The sequence below is a fragment of the Toxorhynchites rutilus genome, chromosome 3, assembly GCF_029784135.1.
Source record: "Toxorhynchites rutilus septentrionalis strain SRP chromosome 3, ASM2978413v1, whole genome shotgun sequence".
Taxonomy (NCBI): Eukaryota; Metazoa; Arthropoda; class Insecta; order Diptera; family Culicidae; genus Toxorhynchites; species Toxorhynchites rutilus.
Window position 1 is genome coordinate 182837735 of NC_073746.1, and position 15059 is coordinate 182852793.

At 41.6% G+C, this 15059-nt stretch overlaps 2 protein-coding genes across 2 annotated transcripts in view; both read right to left on the reverse strand.

The window, feature by feature from the left end:
- Positions 1-15059, reverse strand: part of LOC129773710 (uncharacterized) — a 68329-nt gene that overhangs the window by 27768 nt on the left and 25502 nt on the right. The gene's annotated exons all lie outside the window — the stretch shown is intronic.
- LOC129775271 (peptidylprolyl isomerase domain and WD repeat-containing protein 1) overlaps positions 1-15059 on the reverse strand; it is a 78930-nt gene that overhangs the window by 3937 nt on the left and 59934 nt on the right. The gene's annotated exons all lie outside the window — the stretch shown is intronic.

The window sequence follows — 15059 nt, forward strand, 5'->3', positions numbered from 1 at the left end:
GCCCTGATTACACGACAAGAAAAAGTTCACCCGTTTGAGTGCAATAATGTGTTGAATGTTTAATACTACTTTTCGATATACTCCTTATCTGTAGTTAAAACAATAGTCATTAATTAAAATAATGTGTTTTAAGCATACCTAACCACTAAAATGACACGACATACATTAGGACCGGTTTTAAAATTCATGGTGAAAAAATAAAAACAAAAAATACCGTGAAAAGCTTCTAGGATTAGTACTTAGTCGTGTAACCCTTGTTACGCATCACTTCACGCACCCGGCATGGATTCCACCAGCACCTGGCACGTTGTGACCGGGATGGCGTACCAACAAGCTTTGATCCTATCACACAGTTGCTGCTTATTCTTCGACTTCTCCGTGTACACCGACCTTTTTATGATCTCCCATAGGTCAACTATAGGATTCAGAACCGGTGACTGCGCTGGCCACTCTATGACGACGACTTTGTTATCCTGGCACCACTTGTTGGCGGTCTTGGCGGTGTGCTTCGGATCGTTATCCTGTATGAACTGCCATATCAGGGGCATCTCCCATTTGGCGTGTGGCAGCATAGCATCCCTTAGGATTTGGGCGTAGCGGTACTGATATCCACCCAGTGCAGGGGACCGATTCGCCTTCTCAATGTAGTATTACTTGCGTCATTTTTGACATAGGACTATGTCTTTAATTTCTATATAGGAGGGTCACTCTAAATGTAACGATTTATTAAGAATTTTCAAACGCATATTACTCAAAATGGTAATTGCGACATATCTTGTGTTATATATCATTAGAGAGGAAATTTATCCAGAATTTTTTTGCTTGGAACATGAATAGTGATGAATAGTGAATATAGTAAAAAAAAGATAACAATTTGACAATTTAATTGGGTATGTTTTCTTTCGATTGCACTATCCACTCGCTTCCTCCCCGACACAATGAGCAATCTTTTTGCCATAATTCGGGCGTTAGCTCATAATGTGAGTTGATGCGTAAAAAGAATTATTCTCCATTTACCGATAATAGCCATTAATTTTATATTATATTGTATGGTGTCCAATCAATTTGTGCTTAATTCATGTTTTTATCGTGTAGGTCTCACTAATAACAATTTGTGTAATTGTGGTCCAGGATGTCATAATATCGAGTGTGTTGTTTGGTTATGTAAAAATGCAATAAATGAATTTAAATGGCTGCTGATTTAGAAGATCGAAAGGGTATACCCACGTAAATCAGATTATGATAGCTTTAGTAGTCGCGATCTTACAGGGCTCTAAAGTTATTACAAACAATTTTACGGACAACGTGGTAACGAAGGAGATAATGCTATTTTTATCTATAATATATTTTTGTAGTCATAGATTGATTTGACTCAGGCTTATATTTATGTAGGTCTTAACTATTTAGGCTTGTATTATATGAAGGAACAAGCTCACTTCAAGTTGATCGTGTCTGGACCTTGATTTATTTCACCAATAAAGAAAAAATCATAAAAGGATAACAATTTAAAATTGCGTTCAGGTCTGCCAATCTGATAGAGAGTAAGAGATAGAGAGATGATCCTCCCATCACATCATGTTTGTTCAACTTAACGGAGCTGAGAATTCAGTAACTTAACTCTTCAACCTTCTGTAGATTACACAACACGTACGAAGACTACGAGTAATCAGTCGGACATTGTCCCGTAGATGGGCAGCTTCGCGCCCGAAACTGGTCGACATTTAAGGTAACTTTTAAACCGTTCAAATAGTAAGAATAATAAGTGTTTGTCTTGTCTCGCGTCGCGTCTTAGTGAATGTCGTGAAGTTCTTACGTTGCACAACAAATCAAAATGAAAAGTGTTCGATACAGTTACCAGAAGCATGGTTCATGGTCCATGCCATGGTCTGAAGCTCTGAAACTTTCATCGTCTTGCATGGCAAATGAAATATGTACAAAACTGTCAATGATCATATTAATGTCGAGTTTTGTAGATCGGCGAAGAAAATTATTACATTTGCAAGACCGTGAATAAAGGAAGCAGTATGGCTGTGTACATCAGCTCCATTGAAGTTGTTTGACATATCGTTGGTTTCCCGATTCACGGTACCCAGCAAATATATATTTAGCCGTCCATCTTGAAAAAGGAATGCGCGTATTGCCCACCTTCGAGACAGCAATTGAACGTAATGAATATTGATTCTCTATATTTTATTTTCTACATTACTACAAAAATATATTACTTTTTTCTCTTTACATTTAACAGATCAAACATGTCAGTTACGTCAAGTTGCGCTGTAACACACTTTTTGTGACAAGATCTGTGATCTTTTGTGAACGTAGTTATCTACGTTTATTAGTATTTTTTTAAATATACTCAAACTCATCCGGACTTTTTGCATATGCTCACAAAATTTGCCCCGTACTCAAACGGTTAAATTTATGCAAATTGGAAGCATTCCCATTTCCTCATACATGTTCTGTCCATTTGTATGCTTTCACGAACAGAGCTGTCAATAACGGGCAACTTATGCAGCCGTTAAAATAGATACAACGAAGAGGGATAGTGAAAACAGAATATTTGTGAAGCAAATTCACAAATTCACACCCTTGCATAGTAAGTAAGTTGTCGCTAGCATATAAGTATTGCATCTCATCTGATGAAAATTCTCAGAACCGTTTTGTGCCCGAAACAACAAAGGTCGCTTATACTGCTCGTTTTGTGTTTTATGTTTCCCCTCGAGCTGTGAAGGCTAGCGAATATTTCACTTGAAGTGCATCTGGCATTGCAATTATCACAACGACCCGAGCCATGGCAAAGCAGGCGAAAAAAGAGAAGAATGCAAATGATTATAGGACACTTCAAGCCACCAGTGTTTGGTTTTGTGTGTGTTGCTTGTTTTCGTTGCGTGAAACTTTGAACTTATTAATTTTCTGTACATGTGAGTAGCGTACCTTCGATAATTTTAGTTGCCATTCGTATTTGCTCTCGTGCACATCGGCTCTGTTCTGATGCATCAAGTTTCTAGCTTTGTTGACGGTTTTGACCGAGAGTTGAGAAACGATTTTTCATAAACGGTCTTTCTCGCGATGTTTCATTTTTATCACTGCAACTGTAGGCATCTGTTAGACGCGTGTTTGATGCTTGTTGGATGGCGATGCACGAAAGATGCCTAAGAGTGTTATACCACTTAGGCAACAGTGAATAAAATGAAGCATGATACTTGATAATTGCAAGTATTGCCAAGTAATTAATCCCTTGGACGGAAATGACGAGTCCAGCTCGCCATAAACTTTCCTGAACAAACTGACAATAACGAGCTGGACTCGCCAGAAATTATTGAGGTTTGATGTCTTTGAGAGCATTATCTGTAAGTCATATCTATTGCTTTGATATACTTGTGTGCATGTTTCCAGTTACCGTTAGGATGTAATTTGTATAAATTGTCTGCCAGAGCAGTGCTGACCGCAAATAAACTGTCGTTCAAGAGGTTAAGAAATGTGTAATAACGGTGTTGGTGGAACAACTACATAATCACATGTGTGTCAAATGCGAAAAAGACCGTCGGGATAGTATTCGCGTTAAATACTCAATGCGTGCAATGCGTGTATTGATATAAAGAAACAAATTGCGACATACGACCAATTAGAGTATTGTTCTCGCAAAGACAAGAAAGAATCCTTGCATCTCGAAACAATTCTCAAAACTACGCAAGCCATTAAACTTTTTCAGGGTCCCCGGAACTTTTTACTAAAGAATTATTTAGAATAATATCGGAAATGATGAGCCAACAAATTAAAAAAAAAGATTGCGTAGTCCTACGTCCTATGCGGTCGTGTCTCGGAAACAACCCCTCGATTTTTTTTTCTTAAAGTTTTGTCATTTTCTTTTTTTTTTGCTTGAGCAGTGGTCTTAATGTTTTGTCCGACATGTGTATATATTCAGCCATTCCATGCCAAACCGATATAGATATAGATTTTCGTGAAAGGGTGTAGTTTTGTTCCTTACCTCGAAATATTAGACCGTATTTTTTTATTTTTTTATTAGGGTGCCCATTTCCACTTTAGGGTGGTCCGAAAAATAGACTTCTACCCATTTTTCTCAACAATTCATAACTTTTGAACTATTGAACCGATTCAGATGATCGACGTATTAAATTAAGTAGAGCAAGAAGCTAGTATTTTCTTTTTTTTAAATATAACACCTGCGAAAAAAAAGGATTTTATTTTTGCGATTACTGATTGTATTTGTTTTTTTTTATAGTTTACATGGTCTCGGGACCTAGGGGGCTACATTTTTTATTTTTTTCTTGAAAGTTGAGGTTTTTTACATAACATATCCAAAATTCAGAGAGACCTGATTTTTTGTTCTTGAGTTATGATTGTTCGAAGTTAACCGATGGTCCGAAGAATATGTTTTTCCCTGTTTAACAAAAAACGACTTTATTCAAAAAATCTTAACTTTTAAACTATTGGGCTTTCTGATATTCGAATATATTATGTGAAAAAACTCAACTTTCGAGAGAAAAAAATATGAAAATATATGTTCCCGAAACCATGTAAACTAGAAAAACAATTTCAATCAATAATTGCGAAGCAAAATCCCCTGCTTTCCAAGTTCAATATTTTATCAAACAAGAATAGCTCTTTGGCTTTAATTTGATATGTCGATCATCTGAATCGGTCCAGCAGTTTAACAGTTATGATTTTTTGTGGTGAAAAAAAGGGATACAAATGGATTTTTCGGATTTTTGAAAAATCAACTCCTCTCTGATTATTGATGTTATGTAAAAAAAACCTAAGAAAAAAACATCAAAAATATAACGCCCTTGGTCCCGAGACCATGTTAACTAAAAAAACAATACAATGAATAATTACGGAAACGAAATCATTTTTTTTAGGAATTGTATTTTTTTTTCAAAGAACACTAAAGGGTGTGTCACATCAAATTGCATCACGGAAAAAACGCTGTAGAAATTTAATTTTCAGGAATAATATCTTCAGCTTTCGCTTATAATCAGATAAGAGTGTATAGATCACGTTGGCCATGCTTCACTGTCAATTTTTCGTAAATTTGGAAATATGTCGTCGAACGAAAAAGAGCGTCGTGAATTAATCCTGTGCACTCATTTCGAGAATCCGGAGTTGTCACATCGGGACATCGGTAAGATGCTGGGAATCGTCCAATCCACGGTCAGCAGAGTACTAAAACGATACTTCGAGAACCTAACCATCGACCGGAAGGTGAAGAACGGCAAAAATAGATGCTCCGTCAATGAAAAAGATCACAAGCGCGTAGTTAAGCAGTTTAGACGTGATCCAAGAAGTTCGGTCCGGGATGTCGCCAATAAGCTGAATTTGTCGAGTTCATTCGTCCAGCGGACCAAGCAGCGGGAGAGCCTGCGTACATACAAGGTTCAGAAGGCTCCTAACCGCGACGAAAGGCAAAACATGGTGGGGAAGACGCGAGCCCGGAAGCTGTACACCGAAATGCTGACGAAGCCGGATTGCCTGGTAATGGACGACGAAACCTACGTCAAAGCGGACTTTCATCAGCTGCCGGGCCTGTTGTTCTTCTCCGCAGAGGACAAATTCAGCGTTCCGGAGGAGATTCGCAAGCAAAAACTATCCAAGTTTGCCAAAAAGTACATGGTGTGGCAAGCGATCTGCTCTTGCGGAAAGCGGAGCGCCCCCTTCGTGATGACCGGCACGGTAAATGGGCAGGTTTACCTTAAGGAGTGCCTACAGAAGCGCTTACTACCACTATTGAAGCAGCACGAGGGCCCGACTATCTTCTGGCCGGATCTCGCTTCGTGCCACTATTCAAAGGACGTGTTGGAGTGGTACGAAGCCAACGGGGTCACCTTCGTGCCAAAGGAAATGAACCCGCCCAACGCGCCGGAGCTTCGCCCAATAGAGAAATATTGGGCGATTATGAAGCAGGCCCTCCGGAAGAACCCAAAAGTTGTCAAATCGGAGGAGGACTTCAAGAGAAAATGGATTTCTGTTCAAAAAAAACTACAACCTGACGTTGTACAGAATCTTATGGACGGGGTAAAGAGGAAGGTGCGAGCATACGGGCTTGGGCTCGAAGTATGAATAAAAAGAAAATGCCAAAAGTTGTTTAATAGTTTTTATTTTACTGTCTAAAATTTTCAAAAGGATCGGTCTACTGGGCGAATTTCTACAGCGTTTTTTCCGTGATGCAATTTGATGTGACACACCCTTTAGTTCATTGACTTCAATTTGATATGTTGATCGTCTAAATTCGTCCCGTAGCTCAAAAGTTATGAATTAAAAAAAATCATTTTTGGATAAAAAGAGAAAAAAATTATAGGATGTTGTGTCCACGATACGACCGCATTGTTGACGTAGAACTACGCTGTTATTTTATATAAGTGGCTTGTTTATACCTTCGGATATTATTCTACAATGCTGTGAAATTTTAGAAACAACCGCTTAGTAGAATAATCTTTGAAATAGTATTGCCTCAAAGGAATCGCACCTCTAGGCATCGTTCGTACAACGAAAACCAAGCGCCAAACAAGCGATCGCCATAGCATGCATACAGAGTCATACTGGTGGCTTGAAACTACTAGGAATATAAACACTTCTCATCATTTTGCGCTATTCTCAAAAGAAACGCTTCTGCTATTATTACTGGCCTCGAAAAAAGTTTCATTACTTTCTCACGCTCGAGAGAAGCGCAGCTGTCACCCTTAGTGGAGGAAGTTTTGCTACTAGCTAGCGAAACCTAATAACATACAAAATTGTAGAACGACATCTACTTTCTTGGTGACTAAACAAGCGAAATAAACTCTTTTCGTTAATAACAACCTCGAAAACAGTAGCAATGCTTCATTATGATCAATATTAGCACAAATGCAATCCTAGTTTAAGTCACTTTTTGGACTGGCACGCGAACCCAAATAACTTATAACATTCCAGTAAGACATTCAAGATGCTTGGTATTCCCCAAATAATTTTTTGGCGCACAACCTTTACGCTTGCTTCGCCATAACGTCAGTTTAATGCATTGATGCATTCTCAAAGGCACCAACGAAGCCCTTATGATGACGGAAAATAAACAATGTTAACTGCTTAGAAAAAGACTGAATTATGCCACACAGCTTGTACTCTGATACATCGATGCGAATTCGCTGATGAGTTTGTCAAGAGAGACCGCCTTCACCACCAGCCTGGGTAACGACGTTTACATTTTCGACCGACGCGCCGAAATCACCTACTTCGATGTTGTTCGATGTTTGTTCGGTGTCACACTCGCGAAGGCTCGGTTCAGTGCGAGCGCTTTTCACTGCACCAACATCGCGTGCATCATTAGATGACGCTTGCACCGAAATTTTATTGCCCCTGGCAATGCGTTCGTTTTTTGCAGGGCTCGAGCGAAGCGTCCAATTTATGACGCGGAAAGAAAAGCACACAATACGAATAACGCGAATAACGAACAGAAAAACCAAACGACGATATCCAAGTTGGATTACCACAGGTGGGGTCCAATCTTAGATCGAAGCGCAGCGAAAGCAAAGTGAACTGGATTGAACCGAATGAAAGTTTGCCTTTTTTTACAGCTTAAATGCATTTTTATTCAGTTGTTTGTTTTTGGTAATACATATTTTTACAGTGCAAGTGATACAGTCCGAGCTTTTCATCTTTGATACTGTATTTTCTTTTTTAATTCAAATCATACTATTGTGCTAATGTTCCTAATTTCTAATTTGGCATGTGCGCACCACCTTTATGGTATTATTTGAAGTTTTTAATTATTAATTTGAAGAAACTAACTACCTACTACCTACTATATACAACTATTCTACTATGTACAAATTATTTATCAATGCAAATTCTGATAATCTGCATTTGTTTACAAATTTTGTTTTGATTTCGTTAATTATTGCATCTATTTTCGGTATATTAGCCTCCTGATGGAGGTCCGAGATCCTAGCATCAAAAGGACGATCGAGGATCATCCTCAGCGCCCGGTTCTGCGCAACTTGGAGTTTGTTCCTGTGAGTCTGTGCGCATGACCCCCACACCACCGCTGCATAAAGGATGGCAGGAGCGATGATCTGATTGTAAACGGCCAGTTTGTTCACTTTTGAGAGGCGGGATCGCCGACAGATTAGAGAGTACAATGATCGAACCAAAGCGGAACATCTGTTCAAAATCTTCTCCACATGATGACGGAAGAGGAGTTTTTCATCTAACACTAGCCCCAAGTATGTAACATCGGCGGACCACTCAACCCTTGTGCCATTCATCGCCACAACGCAAGATGGAGGAGGTTTCAATTTTGGGGACTGCCTGTGCAGGAACATGATTGTTTGGGTTTTGGAGGCATTGATTTTTATTTTCCACATGTTAGCATAATCAACAAAGGCGTCAAGGCATCGTTGAAGCTTGTTTATAATTTCACGAGGCATCCTCCCCTTGACGGCAATTGCGGTGTCATCTGCGAACAGAAAGGACGGGCAGCCATCTCTCAGGGGAGGAATGTCGGAGGTGTAAAGGCTGTACAGCAAAGGGCCTAGCAGACTTCCCTGCGGAACACCTGCTTGGATAGAGAATGTTTTTGACAAACAGCCATTTAACGATACCCTGAACAACCTTTGTTGAAGGTAGCACCGGATGATTTTAACGAGGTAAGTTGGAAAGTTAAAGGAACAGAGATTATATATAAGTCCGTCATGCCAGACATTGTCGAAAGCCTTTTCGACATCCAACAATGCCATGGCTGTGGACTTGGATACAGCCCTGTTCCTTTGGATGGTGTTCACAACTCTTACCAGTTGGTGGATGGTGGAATGCCCCCGTCTAAACCCAAACTGTTCAGGCAGGAGGATGTTGTTGACCTCAACAAACTTTAGCAAACGGATCAAAATGATTTTTTCGAAAAGTTTGCCCAGCGCTGATAGGAGGCTGATGGGTCTGTAACTTGAAGGTAGAGTTGGATCCTTCCCGGGTTTGCGGATCGGCACGATCTTCGCTTCTTTCCAGATGCTTGGATAATAGTACAATTCCAAGCATCGGTTGAAGATGTTGCTGAGTAACAAATAAACTTTGGGTGTGAGCCTTTTCAGGATCAGGTTGAAGATTCCATCAAACCCGGGAGCCTTCATGTTCTTAGTGGCCTTTAGCGCTGAGCAAACTTGTTCTGCATTGACTATATCTTCCCGAGGTACGGCACAAGGGGAGGCATTTAGATCTCGGACGCATTGCGCAACCTGCTGTTCAAGCGGACTAGCCATGTTCGAACCAAGCAAATGCGACGATACAATATGATTGCCTATCGCATCTGCTTTCTCAACAGGCGCAACGAGGAGACTATCGCCAACCTTGAGAGGAGGAACTGGTTTTGGATGATTTTTCAGCACTTTGGCTACCTTCCAGAATGGTCTGGAGCAATCATCCTAATTTTGGACCGTGCGCCCGAAGCTGTTATTTCGGAGAGAGACCATCCTGGAAGCAATCTGCCTGTTCAGATTGGCCACCTATTCCTTTCTGTCGTGATCCCCGGTCCTCTGGAACTGGCGTCTACGCACGTTTCGCAAGCGGATCAAAAATTGAGTGTGAGAGTCAATAGCAACAAACTTACCCCTCCCAGGAACACTACGCACACACGCCACATCGGCCACGGTTATGGCGTATTGGAGTCTTTCCAGCGCTTGGTTGATATCTTCCACAGAGTATAGCGGCGGGTTCTCCTCGATGTTCTGGTCCACCATCCTTCCAAACGCCAGCCAGTTGACGTGATGGTAATCCTTTCGGAGGTAGATTGCTGGAACAATGTTGACTGCAACTTCAGCAACTACCGGCAGGTGATCGGAGCTGAGCTCGTTGAGCGCCACTGGCTTGGTCAGGATGATGTTCGAAAGGAAGATGTCCAATGTCGTTGGGTTTCCCACCGGTTCATCAGAGAACTGTACTGCGTACTGCCCATGCTGCGCGTGGTCGAAGAGAAGCCTCCCATTTTGATTTTGTCGGTAGTTCCGCCAGTCCTCATGGCGGGCGTTGAGATCACCCCCGACGACAAAGCGAGAAGAGGTGCGTGTAATGGCGGTCAAGTCGTTTTGGAACTGTCGCGCCATTCCGTTGCTGTTCACGCACTGATGAGGACAGTACACGGCAATGAAGTGGATGTTACTGTTTGTCGATTCGACATCCACACTGAGCGCCTCGATGATCGACGTGCGAATGTGCGGAAGAATGATGTATTTGATGCCTTTCCGTACGATGACCGCAACACCGCCACCGCCCCCCCCCCCTAGAGCTGGTGCGATCAAGTCGGATGATGTTGTGATCCGGCAGCCAGAAACTGTCGCCGGATTTTAGGTGGGTCTCTGAGAGCAGACCCACGTCGATGCTGTGTCTGCCAATGAAGTCGGCAAACTCGATGGCTTTTGCTCTTATCGAGCAAGCGTTCCAAGTGGCAATTTTCAGAGACCTAAGAACCATATTCAATGATAAACTTCATCTGCTCGGGCTTGTTGCGGAACGCGCGGAGGGCGGTCGTCATCTTGTCGAAAATTTCCAGCAGCTCCGTCGGGATGAACTTTTCGGAGTTGGTTTCAGTTTGTGGTGGTCGCCAAAATCCAGGGGGGGGGGAGGCGAGCGCTGTCCGGCGGACTCACCGAAGGTACGTTGAGGAGGGGCAGCTCGCTCTCGAGCGCTTGGATGAGTTGTTTGCTGGGTGGGGCGTAGCGGAGGAAAATCTTCCGCCCTGAACGTCTTCTCCTTCTTCCGCCCCGGTTGATTGTTGATAGACGCCTGTCTGCGGATATGTTTGAAATTTTCGCGTTTCGGGCATTGCCGGTCCGAACCCTGATGAGCGCCACCACAATTGATACATTTGTACTCCACTTTACCAGCCTTGTCCACTGGGCAGTCACCAGTGGCGTGGTCCTTAGCACACGTGCTGCAGCGAGGTTTGATGTTACAGTTGCGGGTGCCATGCCCAAAATTCAGGCACCGCTGGCACTGAGTGACGTCGCGACGGCCGCCACGGTATGGTTCCCATCGGATTCTGAGGGAAAAAAGAGAGCGGATTGCTTTGAGGGCATTCAGCGTCACCGTCCCTTTATGGAAGTGCACCAGGAACAGACAGTCCGGGTACATCTTCTCGTTTTCATCTCTACGTTTCATCCGATAAACGGCGGTTGCGACTAGCTTAAACCGATCCTTGAGTTCAGCGGTGATCATCTTCGGGTCGTAATTGGACAGGCCGCGGATAACAGCCTTGAAGGGTTTGTCCCCCGGGATGTCGTGGGTGAAAAACTCTATTTTGGCATTCTTCAGAAACGCCACGGCCAGATCAAATTCATTCCGCGAGCGGAGGAAAACTTTAGTGCCGATGCCACATAGCTTGTATTCTGCTTTAACGCCCATCGATGCGAATTCACTGATGAGTTTGTCGAGAGCGACCGCCTTCACCACCAGCGGAGGGAGCTTGATTTTGGTTGCTACCTGAGTAGCAGAGTTTGCATTTCCAACCGTCGCGTCGAAGTCGCCTGCTTCGGTGCCGTTCGATGCGGTGTCACAGTCTCGAAGGCTCGGCTCTGTGCGAGCACTTTTAACCGCGCCACCATCGCGTGCATCATTAGATGACGCTTGCCTTGAAAATTTATTGCCCCTGGCAATGCGTTCATTTTTTGCAGGGCTCGAGCCTGCCTTCTTCTTCTTCTTGCTCATCACACTACGCGAAGCGTTCAATTTATGACGCGGAAAGAAGAAAAACACACGATACGAATAACGCGAAAAACGAAAGGAAAAAAGCCACACGACGATATCCAAGTTGGATTACCACTGGTGGGGTCCAATCTTAGATCGAAGCGCAGCGAAAGCAAAGTGAACTGGACTGCTCAACAGTCCGATGCCGAATGAATGAGAAAGTTTGCCTCAGCAAGATCCACTGTTTATACTCTAGGCAAGTATTCCCCTTCATTCTTCTACTTTTCCTTTGTTCACGGAGACCTTAAATCCTACGATTTTTCCTCCGTTGGTCGTCGATAAGTTGCTCGTTATTGATAGCTCTGTTCGGGAAAGCACACAAATGGACAGAACAAATGTATGGGAAATGGAAACGCTTAAAGTTTTCATTAATTTTAACCATTTACAAACCAGAGGATTCTAATGTATAGCATATTGAACAAATCTTACGGAATATCCGATTCGTTTAGTATGTAAATCGCCAAAATCCGTTCGCGGCAAAAATAGTTGTTAACGTTAACTTTATTTCATAAAAACGTGACCTGTTTTCTGATTTGGCACCCTTAATGAAAGACGTAGTTCTACGTCAAAAAATGATTTTTCGGACCACCCTAAAATGGAAATGGACACCCTAATAAAATAAAGTAGAAGGCTCATAGCCTAGGGTTACGGACGAAAGTTTGACGTAGGACTGTGATTGTTCAGAACAGTTGTTTTCTCGAATGAAATTCTTTTCATTGTTCAGAAATCTGTTAGCTTAACTCTTTTGAAAATCCAAAAAGTAGTCCAGTAAAGTTTGTTATATGTACTCATAACCGTCAACGAACACAAAAAGAAAATGAGCTTCTGGCAGGAAATTCAACTGTCTTACTGACACCCTGTTATGTGTCACACTGACATTCATTAATCATTCATCTACCAGATGAAGTATATGTGGATCGGTAAATAAAAAGAATGTATCGTCATTGATTACATTGAATATCCGGCTTAAGGCAGTAGCTGTATGAGTGACACTTTCCTCGTTGCTTTAATGAAATCTTGATGGAAATTGGAGTGTGCATGAAATCTTGCATCTGATTACTTCGACATAGAAAGAATTATTGCACACAATTTTGTGTTTAATACAACATCATGGGAACGAAGTTGAAAGAAAGAATGCATAATACATGATTTACCTTCGCATCCGCTCGCAAAACATACCTCTTTTATTTGTTAAATTGCTCACTTCTTTTATTATTTCCACTGCTGATGTCTCAGGCGAAAAAAATGCTGGATAAATTTGCCGTCTGATGGTATATATTATAACATATATCGTAAGAATGATTCTGCGTAATATGCATTTGAAAACTCTTAATAAACGTTACATTTTTCGTAGAGTGACCCCCCTATATAGAAATCAAAGACGTAGTCCTACGTCAAAATAAAAAAATACTGGTCTTATATTTTGCGACAAGAAACAATACTACCACTTTCATGAAAATCTGAGAACCACTATATCGGTTAGGCATAGAATCACTGTATTTTTCTATGACTTCTGTCCCGAAAATCCGGTTAGTATTGCTTTCTGTGATTATTTATCACCGACTTCTCTGTTCAACAACTTGAAACTCATCGAGTCACACCGAAACGACCATTACGATTGTACAATATTTGAACCATTCAAACCGATGACGCTACAAAACGCATTATTCAGTATTTGAAGCATGAAACAATGTTCTAGGCAGACATAGTAACAATCTGCATACTATTTGCTCTAGGCACTGTGAAACAACAGAGGCCAGACTTTCATCCCATTGTTGTTACAACTGGTTTCCCTGCGATAGGGGCAGGATTCGTCTATCGTCACGGCTAATCCGGTGGGCGGTGCAGCATCGTTTCCTGTATCCGTTGCATAGTCTTCAACATTGTCGTCGTGTTATTTCATCACACCAAATAAATTGAAACAAACGATTATTGACTGAAGATTTATTTGCAACACAGAAGATCCAATTCATGCCGGCGATTATATTTATGTGTCATTTTCACCGTCCAATTTCACCTACCTATTTCGAGCATCGGAAGAGAGTGGCAGTGCAGTTTTTTACTATTGTTTATACTGCATGCAATTATTTTTCTATTGCTTAGAAGTTTATCTTGCGAGATGAAAATTCATTTTCACCGCAAATACATTCTCATTAACTTCGTGACAATTTTGGATTATTATCCTGTGTGTATGCGAAAAAGTCAATCCAAAATCAAAGGAATCAGTCATTTAGACTATTTGATTTTAAAATTAATCGTGCTACTATATTACGAACTTTGTTTGTTTCTAAATCGTTATTTATAGATCATCGTTCCTTTTCACCGGACTTCGCAAGGAGTGATTGAGAACTTTAAGGCTCGTCGTGATTACTGATGTTATCTTCACCATCCAGCATCTTCCAGATATACTTTAGATCCTGCTGGATGTTTGATCCCCCCTGCTGGATGCTTGATTTTTTTTCTCTTATTATTGATACGATCACAAATTCGTATCAAATGTATAGCAAACCTACCAGTGTTCCATAAATTTAAAATGTAACATTTCAATACAGCATGCCAGATCGCAGAAGCTATATGCAACATGTGTTGATATGTGGGCATCTGAGCTCACAATTAGCAGCCAAATACAAATTACTTCACCTGAAATGTACACACGTGGGACCGCATAAATTACAGCTCCGAGCAAACCGAACATGTTTGACACTGCGGCGTCTATCAGCCGTTGAGGGTTAAGTCTAAGTTGCAGCATATACATATGAGCGATGTTGTGTACCTGCTGCTCATACCAGAAAAGGAGGAGCTGTTTGCGGTTGGATTGATGGCTAGGGCAAACATATCAAGTGCCTGATATATCAGTGCCTGTCGATAGCCTGAAGTGTATGGGGCTTGTCTACACCACATTCAAGAGTGTGAACACTGAGAACGAGAATCTGTGTCATTCAAAAGTGTCCCGCCTTGATGTTTGTCTTTTTTCCTGATTCAGTTGGGGGCATAATTGCGATGTGATGACGAAATGACAAATCGAAATGGAAGTAATCAATGTGTCGAGCGAATGTGTAACTATTTGTTGACACTTTGGTGTCAAAAGAATGATAAAATTGGTTTTTCGTGATCGCAAAATCGGTGACGAATCTAGCAACAAACTGCTAAAAATAGTCAAATGTTATTGCGCCTTTGGCATTGACGGTGATGAACAATGGGATGATTACCGGCTCTTCAACGTGCAAATAAAATTATTCCGGGGGTTTTCTTGCAGGTTTGGGATGTATACAACGGCATGCAGCATTCGGGCGATGCTTTTGTCCATACATCCACTCTCCACGGTCGCCTGACTT